The sequence below is a fragment of the Melozone crissalis genome, unplaced genomic scaffold, assembly GCF_028551555.1.
Source record: "Melozone crissalis strain CALT ecotype California unplaced genomic scaffold, PUWL_Pcris_2 ptg000286l_1, whole genome shotgun sequence".
Taxonomy (NCBI): Eukaryota; Metazoa; Chordata; class Aves; order Passeriformes; family Passerellidae; genus Melozone; species Melozone crissalis.
In genome coordinates, this window is record NW_026536039.1 from 167,957 (window position 1) to 181,276 (window position 13,320).

The 13,320-nt window shown below is 43.0% G+C and overlaps 1 pseudogene; it reads right to left on the reverse strand.

Moving 5' to 3' along the window:
* Positions 1 to 13,320, reverse strand: part of LOC128949764 (inositol polyphosphate 4-phosphatase type II-like) — a 137,550-nt pseudogene that overhangs the window by 66,955 nt on the left and 57,275 nt on the right.

A 13,320-nucleotide genomic window follows, 5' to 3' on the forward strand; every position in this document is an offset into this window, starting at 1 on the left:
CAGCTATTAGGACTCCACTGATACTTGACAATAAGGAGGAGGAGGAGGCAGTCAGTGTCTTAAACTGGCCAGATGCAAAACAAAAACCACTTCAGTTCACCAAATCTATTTAAAACAAGCACATATTGCAAACAGAAACAAAAGCAAAGCTATGTCAATATACAGATTTAAGTTCTCTAGTATGATGAACAGAGCACAATGTGGGGTTTATCAAATGGATAAGGATACCATTGACCCATAGGAAAACAGTATTTTTCCTCAAAGCTACTCCTACTGAAAGCTTAAGCACACTTTCTCTTCCATTTCAGTACTCAATGACAACCCAAACAAAAGTTCAGGAAAAGCAAACCTATTATTATACATGTCAAACACAAAAAAACCCACATACCAATGTGTATATACAATAGATGGGATAAAAACCTATCTTGCATTCCCAAAATTAAGATATCTGATAGTGTAAGGGCTAATGACACCTCCATGGATCATTAGCTTGTTTAAATGCCACCTCCATGAATTTTTATTCTTCCCCTTCCAGTATCATTCTCCTGGTTATATTCCAGGTGTCCTTTGATATATGCCAAGCAAAGCATGAGCTGAGAAAGACCAACTTCATATCGAAGTGCTGCCTATTCCAGATCAATTAGCAATTGCTGCAAACTGCTTAGCCTGCATATATCTAATACAAGACACAGGGAAGAACATCAGTTAACTAACAGAGGCAGAGTTTTATAATTTGAAGATCCAAATTTGGAAGACAACTAGAACAATTCTAACATTTATCTCTTCCTGTACTCTTTTTGATTATCAATTAATGATGTGTGCAAAGCAAAATGGTTTTGGAGAAGAAGGGAGAAAATTCATTAAAAAGCAAAACAAAACTCCAGTACTGTAAAAGTTGTGGGTGCTTAAGTAAGTCACAGATTTCACTCAAATTCTCTTTTTATTTAGCAAATAGAACAGTGTCCTGTTCACAAAGAGGTTTTGTTGAAAAGACAACGTTAAGCTTCTGGCCCCCATTACAAACCTAAAAATCCTTTTCAGTTAATTAATTAACTTGAAAACATTAAATTAAAATCTGTGTTATCACATTATGTCACTATAAATCCCCATCTTGTTGAAATATTTGGAGGCACAGTTTTTTAGTAAAACAAATAACAAAATATTGAACCAACAAGTATCTAACAGATAATTGGAAGCCCCTGTGTCCCAATTTAGAAGTGGATGTATACTCACACAGTACAAAACAGGAAATTTACCACTGTTTTTATTTCCTGTTTTACAATCTTAGATGCAGAGTGTATTAATAAGGCAAAAACCATATCAGAATGTAATTTCTGTGTTTGTAGTTACAGCAAATTTATCAGATCTCAATTGATCAACAAATTATTCACTGTGCCATTTGGTCATATATATGTATCAATATGATCTTTGATCTGTAAAGGAAGCTGCTAAAATCATATGCAAGTGGCAACAACAGAATTCTGTGTTAAAAAGAACCACAGACCATGTTAGAGAAAGTTATCCCCCTTTCCAGGAGATGTTGGAAGTTTGCAGTATTTTCACTCAACACTGAGCCAAAATAGCACATATTCTCCATTTACTTATTTGCTTGAAGTGTCATAGGAACAACATGAGCACATTCTTGGAATCTGTTTTTAGAAAAGAACTTGGAAGAAATTTAGTTAACCAGCCCCTAGTTTTCCAAGATGTGCAGTAATTGTCCACAACTTGTGGCATCAGAAGACGAGGCAGGGAAATTCCTTGCAGAGCTTTGACTTTGGATGTGATTTCTAGATTTCAGTGAAACTGTGTTTCAAAGCACATTTAGTCATACTTGGGGAATTTCTTTACCTTTCAATCGAGGACTATGCACATGCATTCTTTGCAGATGAAGATTTATTGGGATGAATTCTAGTGTTTTTTCTCCTTTGCTACAGCTTGATTTAAAGGAAGAACCTGAAAAACAAAAGTTTAAAGAATCATTGTCTTAACCACCCAGATGTTTTTGTATTCCTTTTAAAGGGAGACAATACTTGTATGTGAGGAGTTGTCTTTAATTTACCTTCAATGGATAATTATATATTAGGAGATGAAATGTTCACTGAGTCTCAGCATGTATCCATACTGGAAGCAGCAAAGCAGCATTTAATTCACAGAGCAATCTGTTTTATTCTGGGAGACAGATACTCTTCCCTGCTGTCTGAAATCAGTCTGTAGTCTGCTGGAGACAACGCAGCAGTTAATGTGCATTGTGTATATTCTGTGCTAAAACTGCGAGGTTACAGAGCTATGATGGCACTGCATTTTTCCAAGTAAGATTATTTTCTTTGAAGAAAAGTATTGTATTGAATAGGCTATGCGTTCTTCCTAGAAAGGTCAAATAAAGAAACACAAACTATCTTAAGAAAAGCTATATATTTGTTCAGAGGAGGCATGATGCCTTGGAAAAACAAAACAAAACAAATTAATATGGCTGTATATTTCCAAAACATTAGAATCTGAGTAGTTTTTTGGTAGCGTAAAGAAAAATAATTAAAGTCTGACAGCATGAAAATATAATTTACCTGAACACATTTAATACAGAATCTGTATAAAATAAAAGGGTGTAGATTAGGAAAGAGAGGTGGCCTTGTCTTCTAACTCAGGCAGCCCAACGTTCACCTAGGCCACTTTTCCAACATTCTATCATTTCGCCAACTATTAATTACTAGAACTAAAATTCCTCTCACTCAGATGGAATTTTTAAATAAGTTTTGCCAAGGTTCAGCCTTTTTTTGAAGCAAACACATAAAAAGATAAAGAAAATATTTTAAATTGTTTTTTGCTTGCCCAATCAAGACTTGCTAGTGTTTATCTGTTGAAACTGCCACAGGACTGAGCACTGAGCCTCCCAATATAAACCACTCTGCCAGAGGGCACCAACGATGCTCCAGACCAGCCAAGCATGCTCAGGCTGCTCCCTAAGTTAGGAACTTAAAATTATAATTTAATACAGATGAAGAGCACAGCCAGGAGTCAAAATTTTAGATTAGACAGGAAATCCCATGATGCAGATTGAAACAAACAAATAATTTTCAAAGTTCCACTCCCTCCCAATATCACCAAATCTGTGCTTTAGAGTTACCTGAAATTACTGGGCTTTTTGTTTCCTAACACTTATATCTTCCTGGTATATTTCCTTACAATAAAATGCTTTACATTCTCTCAAATTCTCCCATAACTGAGGATAAAAGTGTTTGCCAAAACAACTCAAATCTGAAATAGTTTTAACTTTCTTAAACATCCATTTTCAATAAATATGCTGGTAAACCAAAATTGCTGTCTAACACTAATGTGGCTTCCTCATACTTCCACAGCAATCTCTCAACTTCAAAAAGAAATTAGGTGGTCTCCTAACAGCCTTCTCCACTAAATTCCCAAATAGTTTGGTTGAGTTCAAGTGGGTATCACTCAAAAAGCCCAACGTGAGATTATTGTGCTGGGGAAGCATGAGCATATTTTGGAGAAATTTTATTTGCAGGTGCCATCTGCCCTTCTGAACAATTCAACACAAACTCAGGCGATGTTTTAGGATGAAGAAAGACACCTGCACTGGCTACACTGAACAGCAAAATGGTTTTTGGCATGCCTTGAAATATGTTGACCTGAAAAGTCTGAATTAAAATTGTACTCACATCCCTAATCTTAGCAATTTCTACTTCAGAAGTACTTGAATTTCAACGTGCTCCCAACGGAACTATTTGTTCAACTACAGTATTAAATCAAATCTATGTCTGGCTCGCTTTTCTGATCTTGTATACAATCTTGTATTAGACTGCTTTGTTTTCTGATTAATGTCCCTTTCTCTTTTACATGTGCTGATTTGCTCCTCCCGGATGACCTCAGTTTCCCAGGACCACATTATTTCTCTCAAGACCCAATTAAGATGGGTCCTTTAACATTATAAACCCTTTAGAAAGCCACTTTGCACAACACAGGTCTTGCAGGGTTTATGTTTAAGAGATTATATTGTCTGTTTTTTAAAATCTCAAAATGTCCCCTCAATATCTTCCTGAATGTTATAATTATTACATTGGATCTGTCATTATCTGTATTTATTGGCTTGTTTACGACACTTTATGGAGCGCTTTCAAGATTAATTAGGCAAAGATTGAAAATACATATAGATACTATTTAAAACAGAATCAGGAAGTGCCATACTGGGCTAGACAGTAGATGCCAAAATTGGAACTGGGATATTCTGATGATGACAAACAATCATAAATACAAGAAACGTCACTTCTGCCAACAAAATGGAAATAATTATACAACATTTAGTGCAACACAAGAGCTTTTTCCCCCACCAAATATTTAAGCAGCTGACCGACTGCTTTCAAAAAGGTGACTTTCAGTTAGAGACTGGTTTTTTTTAATACACTCAAATCGGATTTCTCCTTTTCTGTGACCAAGATCTCTGCATCCAGCTCTGGGCTCCCAGCGCAGGAGGGACACAGACCTGCTGGAGTGAGTCCAGAGGAGGCCACAGAGATGCTGATTGGAACAGTTCAGCTTGGGAAAGAGATTTCAGGCTGATGCAATTGCAACCTTACTGCCTCAGTACCTGGAGGGAGCTTACAATAAAAGCTGGAGCGGGACTTTCTACAAGATCATGTGATGACAGGACAAGGGGATTCAAACTTAAATGAGGAGATCTGGATTAGACATAAGGAAGAAATTCTTTAATGTGGAGGGAGGTGAGACACTGGAACAGGCTGCCCAGAGGAGCTGGGGATGCCCCATTGCTGGAAGTATTCAAGGCCAGGCTGGATGGGAGTTTGAGTAACCTGGTCCAGGTGGGCTAGAACTTGATAATCTTTAAGGTCCCTTCCAATCCAAACCATCCTTTGATTCTAAGATTTTTATGTATTTTATTCCCACTGAATATGCCAGTATTTTATAGCTAACAATCTAGTAAGCTCTGAAAGGTTCCAGATAAAATCACAGATTCCCACCTGTATGCTTCCCAAGCTCTGCCAGAGTGTCCTGGTACATGCTCAGCAACTGATCACAGTGAGCAATTACACTTTTGCGCATGTTGTCCCAGTGAGGAGCAAGCTCTCCCAGGTCTTTAAGCTCCTGATTCCTGTACCAAAAAGCAAAAAGGGAAGGCGCTAATTAACTCATTAATCTATCAAGGTTCATCCAAATTAATCTAAAACAAGTTTGCTACAAAACATCAGAAAGATTTCTAATTGAAATAAAATCCGTTTTCGGACTGCTTGTGAGATCTGCTTTTCATCTCTCTTTTACAAGTAAACAATAAATTATGTCAGTAGATAATGCAGTAACTTTTGTGCTCAAAACTCATCTGGTATAAATGCAGTAACCTTCAAAATGAAATACCACTTCTTTCATGAAGGAAAGAAGGCTTCCAGGCTCCAGAGAGTTGTGCTCAGAGCAAGTAACTTTATCTCAAGAGATATTAAACAACATTGGAAAGAATATAAAGTTTCTTTTTCCTGCAAAACTTTCAGTATGGTTGTTTTGATGCACTACTCTTTGTATACTTTCATAAACATTTCATAAACACATATTTCTAGCAGTGTTTCTACAAATTCAGTTTAATCAACACATCAGCTCTCACCACATTTCTTCAGGATTCAAAACAAAATATACACAAAAAATCCCAACACCTGCTCCCTAAAATGTCATGTCCAGTGTTCATCAGGTCAAAAAAGTACTGCTGTGGTAACCAAACAGGTCACTGGAAATCCAAAAGGAAATCCTTTAGTAAATTATCAGTTTTCCTGTACACTCCTGAGAGCTGACCTGAGTGAAATAGAGATCATCTGAATTTCCTGCACAAACAAGCTTAGTATTTTGGGCTTTCTGTTCGGTTTTTCCTCTTGCAGAGGAAGTTTCTCCTGTATCTCTCCCAAAGCCATTTTGTGGGACCTGCTTTTAAGGAAAATAAAAGATCTTCAGTCAGTCTTCAAACATCTGGAATTTAACAGGAGAAAATGTTTGCAACACAACCAGTTTTCATTATTTCCCTTGGAGCATCAAGAAGAGTGTTCCACTGTAATTCTTGGAAGTCTCCAAAAAGTCTTCCAGAAGACAGTTCTTGCATACAGAAAAATTATGTAAGAAAAAGCAAAAATAGGGTAGAAGAGGTGGAAAGAGGGAGGAAAGGACCAGTGAGCTTGCAGCGCAGGAACACAGAGCTCACTTATGTGAGCAGCAGATCTGACCATTAGTCAAAAAAGCCTTAAAATGACTTCTTAAATGGAACAGCAACACACTGGTGGTGCTTTCCCCATCATTATTAGCTTTGCATTAGTGTGAGCAGTGCAGTCAGAACAAGCTCCATAGGCAGACCTCTGCTCCTGGTGTAGGTGACAATCAAAACCAGAGAGACTGCACTGGAAGCGGAATTAAAGCATTGCATTTGTACATGTTCTTGAAAATATCAACATGGAAACAAAGACACAACACATGGACTTGCTGACAGTCTATGTTAACGATATTATTACTTTCTGCCATTTAATTGCTCCTGAAGCTGAACCAATTAAACTTTCCTCCAGCAATACAAACTGGTAATGCTGTAGCATAAGAACAATCTGTCACGAAGGGATTTGAGAGGATAAACCAAACATTCTCAGGGACCATTTTCTTTGCCAGTTTTTAGCAGTATAACATGAGGTTCCCTTTCAATTAAAATCTTAGGGCTTCCTTCTCAGCAAAATGTGTAAAATTTGTCAGGGTATGCAATTTTGTTTATGTGCAGCGATAATGTTTTGGCCCTTAATATTTATGGTGTCTGATTTAATAGTTTTAGCAACAATGTTTGGACCTGGCTGGCTTCCAAAACTTTACTACTCCTTCTGTATAGGAATAGAGTATTCTATCCAAGAACTACATCCCTGCCTCCATCTAAGCTCATGCCTGGAGCTGCTGGTCTCAAACTGAAGTTTGAGAGTTAACTCCACTGACATCAATAGCAATGGGAATATTAATTTTAATAGGTCTTCAAGAAATATCAAATCCTGTCCCCATTACTGGTGACAAGGTTGGTATTTGTTTCTCCTCAGAAACATGTACAAATCAATGAAGTAAAAATTCAGTCTTCAATATGTGGCAAAAAAAGACACATCAACAATGCTTAAAGTGAGAGTACAGCGCTATAGCAATCTAGAGCATACACAGCGTGGAAATTTTAAAGACTACGATTTCTGAATTTATTTGCATTTTAAACTCCAGCAAAATCAAAACCATTAGAAAACAGGATTATATGGCAGACACTTCCATAGAAAACAGTCTCATAGCCTCACTTTATATCTATTTCTTTTTCTAATGAAATTATAGAAGACAGAGCATTTAAATTGGATTTATGTCTCGTGGTCTTTTTACAGTTTATCACTGCTGTTGTTGACTCCATAAAATTCTGAGTTATGAATGAAAAAAGAGTTGTCTTTTCTATATCTAAACTCCATCAACAATACTCCACAGTACCAAGCTTTATTATTATTACATGAAAGGCCTTTTCTAAAAGTACACAGAGTGGAAAAACCATAATATTTTACATTTTTGAAAAAGTTTACAGTTCACACTAATACAATTGTTGAAATTTTTAATAATATTTTAATACTTTAATGTTAACTTATTTCATTGAATAACTTTAAAAATCCACTTCAACCAGTAACTGTGTCAAACAACAATTGTGCTATTAAAAAGCACATAAGCTGAAAATGCTGTATGAAGGCCAAGTAGCAATTTTTTATACATACAGCTTCAAAAATCTAATGATGTGTTTCCTAGTAAAGCAAACATGACAAATTCAAAACCTAGAAGACTAAGTGATTTTGGCCTCCGCTAAGCAAAATGAGCTTCTGAAATCTACTTTTGCAAAACATCAGTGCGCGAGGGCGTACACGGCCCTAAGTCCGGCTAGCTGAAGGGGTAAAGCGGCCGACGCCCCTGCGCATCTGAGGCCAGCCCCCCTTGGCGTCCTGGCCTCGGGCTGGGCTGGATTGCGGACTTGGGTTCGCGCTGGACGAGACGAGAGAGGAGGCGACCACTTGCTGGGGGTAAAACGTCGGTTTATTGAAGAGCCCACATGCAGCACAGGGCAAACCAACAGGTGGAAAAACCCACAGCAAAAATGGCCCCGAACACGGGGGGGAGACAGAGTTTTACAGGGAAGGGGTGGAGACGGGAGGGGAAGCCCAGCTAACCAATAGGGGAACATGTGGGGAGGTACATAAGAAAACTGACACAAGAACTTATCCTATAAGGAGGGGCCCTGGGACGCCAGCCAACTATGACCCCCAGAGAGAAGAATGTTCTCAAAAGCAGGGAGGAGTGGGGGGTGATTGACTGGGCCCAGGGAGGAGGAAAACTTTACTTATATGGTGGGATAAGGGAGGAGCAGTTATGTAACTTGAGAGATTGACAAATAAGGGGGACAGGGGTAACCGTGGTAACATAACTGCCAAAGACTCTGTGGCGGGAAAACTGGAGGGGGAAGAACCATCTTACAAAGAACAGGGAGAGAATAATACCTAAAATGGGGGAACAAAACAAGAAACTTAAAAACACACTACAACATCTCCCCGTTTCTTAACAAATAAAATAAAAAGAACGGGAAGTCCACAGAAACTTAAAATTCAGGATCTCGCGGCTGGTCCGGCCAGGCCTCGCTTTCTTCGAGCTGGAATCCGCCCGCCCCTGGGTGGTCGAAGGACGGTGCGGTCGCCCCTTCCTCATCTGTAGCTTCTTCGGCCTCCGAGGAGAGGTCTTCCAGCTCGATGGGCTTGTCCGACGGGACTGCGGCATGGTTGACAGATGCTGAGGTATCTCTGACCATTAGTCTCTGGACCAAACCGCGGATCAAAATAGTGAAAACTAAAAGTACTAATTAACTCAGAACAACCTTGCAAACAGATTCTATTATGGAACCGGCCCACCCGCTGAGGCCCCAACCCTTGAAAATGTCCCCCAGCCAGTCAGAGGTTTCTTGCTTGACCTGATGGACAAGGTCTTGCAGCCTCTTGATGGAATGTCTGGCGTCCTTGGCTCGAGAGGATAGGTTCAGGCAGCAGAGGCCCTCAAACTCCTCACAGTGATGATGATGGAGCAGCAATAGAAAATCTATTGCTGCTCTGTTTTGGAGTGTCGCCTTCCTTGTTATTTCCTCGTCTGTGAGGAGGTCGTAGAGCGCGGCCGAAGTAAAATTTGCTTGTTTAGCCACCCAACACTCTAGACAGCCCAATTCACCTAGAGCCTTCGCCACCGATACCCAAGGCAACAAGATGGTAAAGGCGACGGATTTTGAGTGTGACCAATGAGTAATTTCATCATCACAATCCTCAATGAGATCCTTGAGATCTCTTTTAGGTCTAGCCAATTTAGATGTGATGTTTGTCTTCTTCCAATTGATAATTTGAGTGACGTTGGGGGTAAACAGTGTCAGCCGGCCAAAAGTGCACGGCCCTTCCGACCAGGCCAGAGGGGATGCCTGCCCACGCCCGGTCGCCACAATTAAAAACACGCCTCGGGGAAGGGAGTAAGGGGTCCGTCTGGTAGTGGTGGGGCCGAGGATCTTTAGGACAGCCTTACACCACTGCTTAGCTTGGTATTCTAACTTGGACTGTAGCACTACCTCACTACCCCTCTCGACGGGGGTGATTGTATAATCAAACTGAAAGCAAATTAATGCATTGGTCGAACCGAGGAAATGTAACTCTGTGGGCTCGGAGGGTGCAGGATCTAACCTGCTCATTCCGTCTCTCCAGGCGTTGGAGGAATCACAACTGGGGAGGATAGTGAGGCTCTGGGCTAGGATAGCATTAAAGGCACTTTAGAAGGCAGGGAGAAACTCGCCTGGAGAGAAAGGGATCCCCACAAGGCGACATCGGGTCCTCTGCTGCGCCGGTGTCTAGGCATATACTGTCCTGTCCTAACGATTGAGCCAAGGCACGCCAGACGTCGACTTTCCGCTGGGGGATGACCCATGGCTCCGAAGGTGGCAAAAGGAGTCCGCAGGTCGTCATGATCGCCATTAGCAGGCTAGGGATGGGAGTCAGCGATGTTGAAACGGGGGCCATGGGGTACATGTAACTGAAATGAGATAAGATAGTAAAAGTATGACGAATTCACAAAAATGGTTCTTCTCCAAACAACCAGTTTAAGTAAAACATACAGGGGGTAAGAGCTGGAGCAGGGGGTGAATGGGAGGAAACATGACATAGGAAGTCAAGGGGTGGAGGAGAAGCTGGAGGAGAGGGCTCTTCTGTAACTGGGGGAAGATCCGGAAAGAAAGACAAAGATTGATGGTGTAGTTTCCTCCGCCAACGCCAACAAGCTTGCCGGACTTGTGGTACTGCCTCCTTCTTAGTCCTCTGTTTCGGGACGAAGGGCCTGACCCACTTAGATGGAATCCACCTGGGGCCTGAGGGAGTGGACACGCAGGCATATCCCCTCCCCCAGGTCACCAGGTCAAAGGGGCCCTCCGTCCGCCAGGTCTCCGGATCTTTTACAAGAACCGGTGGCCTGGCTTTAGGCTGCAGCTGCTGGTGACTGCCAAAGTGCCGGACCACTGGAGGATTTTGGCTGTCAAAAGAGCAATTTAGAAAGTTAAGCGTGTACAATGCCCTTGACAGCTGGACGTGGGGGGTCTCCACCTTCATCGCCGGTTGTTGCCGGGATAAGATCTTCTTAAAGCTCTGGTGGGCCCTCTCCACCATGGCTTGGCCTGTTGGGGAATAGGGGATGCCAGTCGTATGGACTACTCCCCATTGCTGCAGGAAGCTCCGCAGCTCCTTGGAGGTATACGCAGGGCCATTATCTGTTTTTAGGGCCCTAAGGATGCCCAAGACAGCGAATGCCTGAAGCAGATGCTTCTGCACATCCGCTGCCTTTTCACCTGTGTGGGCAGAAGCATAGATAGCCCCAGAGAAGGTATCAACTGAGACATGGACGTAACACAATCGACCAAAAGATGGGACATGCGTCACGTCCATCTGCCACACTTCGCAGCTCGCCAAACCTCGGGGATTGGCCCCTGAGGCCACAGTAGGCATCTGATCTTGTTGGCATTGGGGACATGTGGCCACTATCGCCTTGGCCTGATCCTGTGTCAGACTGAACTGCCGGACCAGGCCAGGCGCATTCTGATGGAAAAGTTGGTGACTGATCTTAGCCTGGCCGAACACGTCTGGGAGAGGGGCCTGCGTAACAGCAGCCGCGGCCAGAGAGTCGGCACAACGGTTGCCTTCCGCAATAAACCCGGGCAGATCAGTATGTGATCTCACATGCATAACATAAAAAGGGTGCTCGCGGTGGGAGACTAGCTCGACGAGCCTGTTAAGCAACTCAAATAATCTTTTGCTGGTGACCTCTTGAAGAACCGCAGACTCAGCTTGAGACACTACACCTGCGACATATGCAGAATCTGTAACCAAATTAGAAGGCCCAGGGAACCTCTGGAATGCCCTGACGACTGCGTCCAACTCAGCAACTTGTGGAGAGCCCTCCACAACAACAATATCAGTCTCCCACTGCTGAGTCTGAGGATCTTTCCAAGTCATTACTGACTTGTGGGATGCTCCAGACGCGTCTGTGAAAACTGTCAAGGCATCCAGCAGCTTCCTGCTCTGAACCTTTTTCAGCGATAATTTAAACTCCGAATTGAATAATTTGTGGGCCGGCCGATCTACTGCCATGCGCCCGGTGTAGCTGTCGAGTGCAAACTGAAGATATTCATTCGTTTGCAGCAGTTCTTCAAAGGTCTTTAATTTGAGTTGTCCTGATTCTAATTTAATTGGGATATGTATGCATGCGAAATCACACCCCGCCAGCTCCCTGATCCTCGATCTTGCTTTGAGGATCAGTTCGGCTACCAACTCCTGTGGCCGTGTCATTCTTTTGGACCGATGGTGGCTGAGAAACACCCACTCTATAATTAACAGGGGGTCACCCAGCCCCTGGTCCTTTACACTGGTGTCCCACTGGTGTATCACGCCATGGAGATGTGGCAATTTTCTCAGTATAATAAATTTGAAGGGCAGGCCCGGATGGTAACGGTGGGCCTGCCTGGCCAAAATAACTTTCTGTATCTTCTCCAAAGCCACCCCTGCCTCTGGGGTGAGAGCCCTAGGGGAACTCAGCCCCTCTCCCCCTTTCAACAAATTGAAAAGGGGGGCTAGGTCTTCAGTTGAAATGCCTAGCCAGGGTCTCACCCAATTTAAAGACCCACACAGCTGATGGACATCCGCTAGGGTCTGGACTTTTGTCCTAATAGCCAATTCCTGCGGAACAATGGTCCGCTTTGTGATTTCGAGGCCCAGGTATTTCCAAGGTGGCATCCGCTGAATTTTGTCCTGCTGGAGCTCGAACCCTGCAGCAACCAACGCAGTGGTTGTCAGGTCAAGCGCATGGGCAAGCAGACTGTGGTCGGGTGCACACACGAGGATGTCGTCCATGTAATGGTGAATGATGACGGCATCCCCGAGGGCTGTACGTATGGGTGACAGCAGCAAAGCGACATACCATTGGCAGATCACAGGGCTGTTCTTTAGGCCTTGCGGAAGCATTCGCCAATGATAGCGCTTGGCTGGGGACTCACGATTGATGGATGGAACCGTGAACGCAAAGCGCGGGGCATCGTCTGGGTGCAGGGGAATCTGGAAAAAACCATCTTTTATATCTATAACTGCCAAATTCCAGTTTTGGGGGAGCATTGCTGGGGAAGGCATCCCTGGCTGAAGAGGACCCATGTCCATTATTTGTTTGTTAATTTGGCGGAGGTCGGTCAGGAGCCGCCACTTGTCCTTATTAGGCTTCTTAATGACAAACACTGGGGAGTTCCAAGGAGACATTGTCTCCACCAGGTGGCCTTTCAGTAACTGCTCCTGAATGAGCTCATTGAGCGCTTTTAATTTTTGCTTGTTGAGTGGCCACTGCAAGACCTGTACTGGTTTATCTGACAGCCAATTCAGCTTCCAGGTCTGGCGCTCCTCAGTGGCCACTGCCCGAAAAACCTGGGGAGCCTTTGGGAGGTCAATTCTGGCTCCCCACTGGGCTAGTAGGTCCCTTCCCCAGAGAGGCTCGGTATAATCTAAAACGAACGGGCGTATAGAGGCCAATTGCCCATCGGGCCCCTTAATTTGCACAATGCTCTTAGATTGATTGGCCAATTGAAGGCCCCCAACACCTGAGATTGTGCCCGCAGCGCTTTGCAAGTCCCAATGTGACGGCCACTCCCGAGAGGGAATGATCGTCACATCCGCACCTGTGTCCAAAAGACCCCTCACGATCTTTCTGTCCCCTCCCAACGAGAGC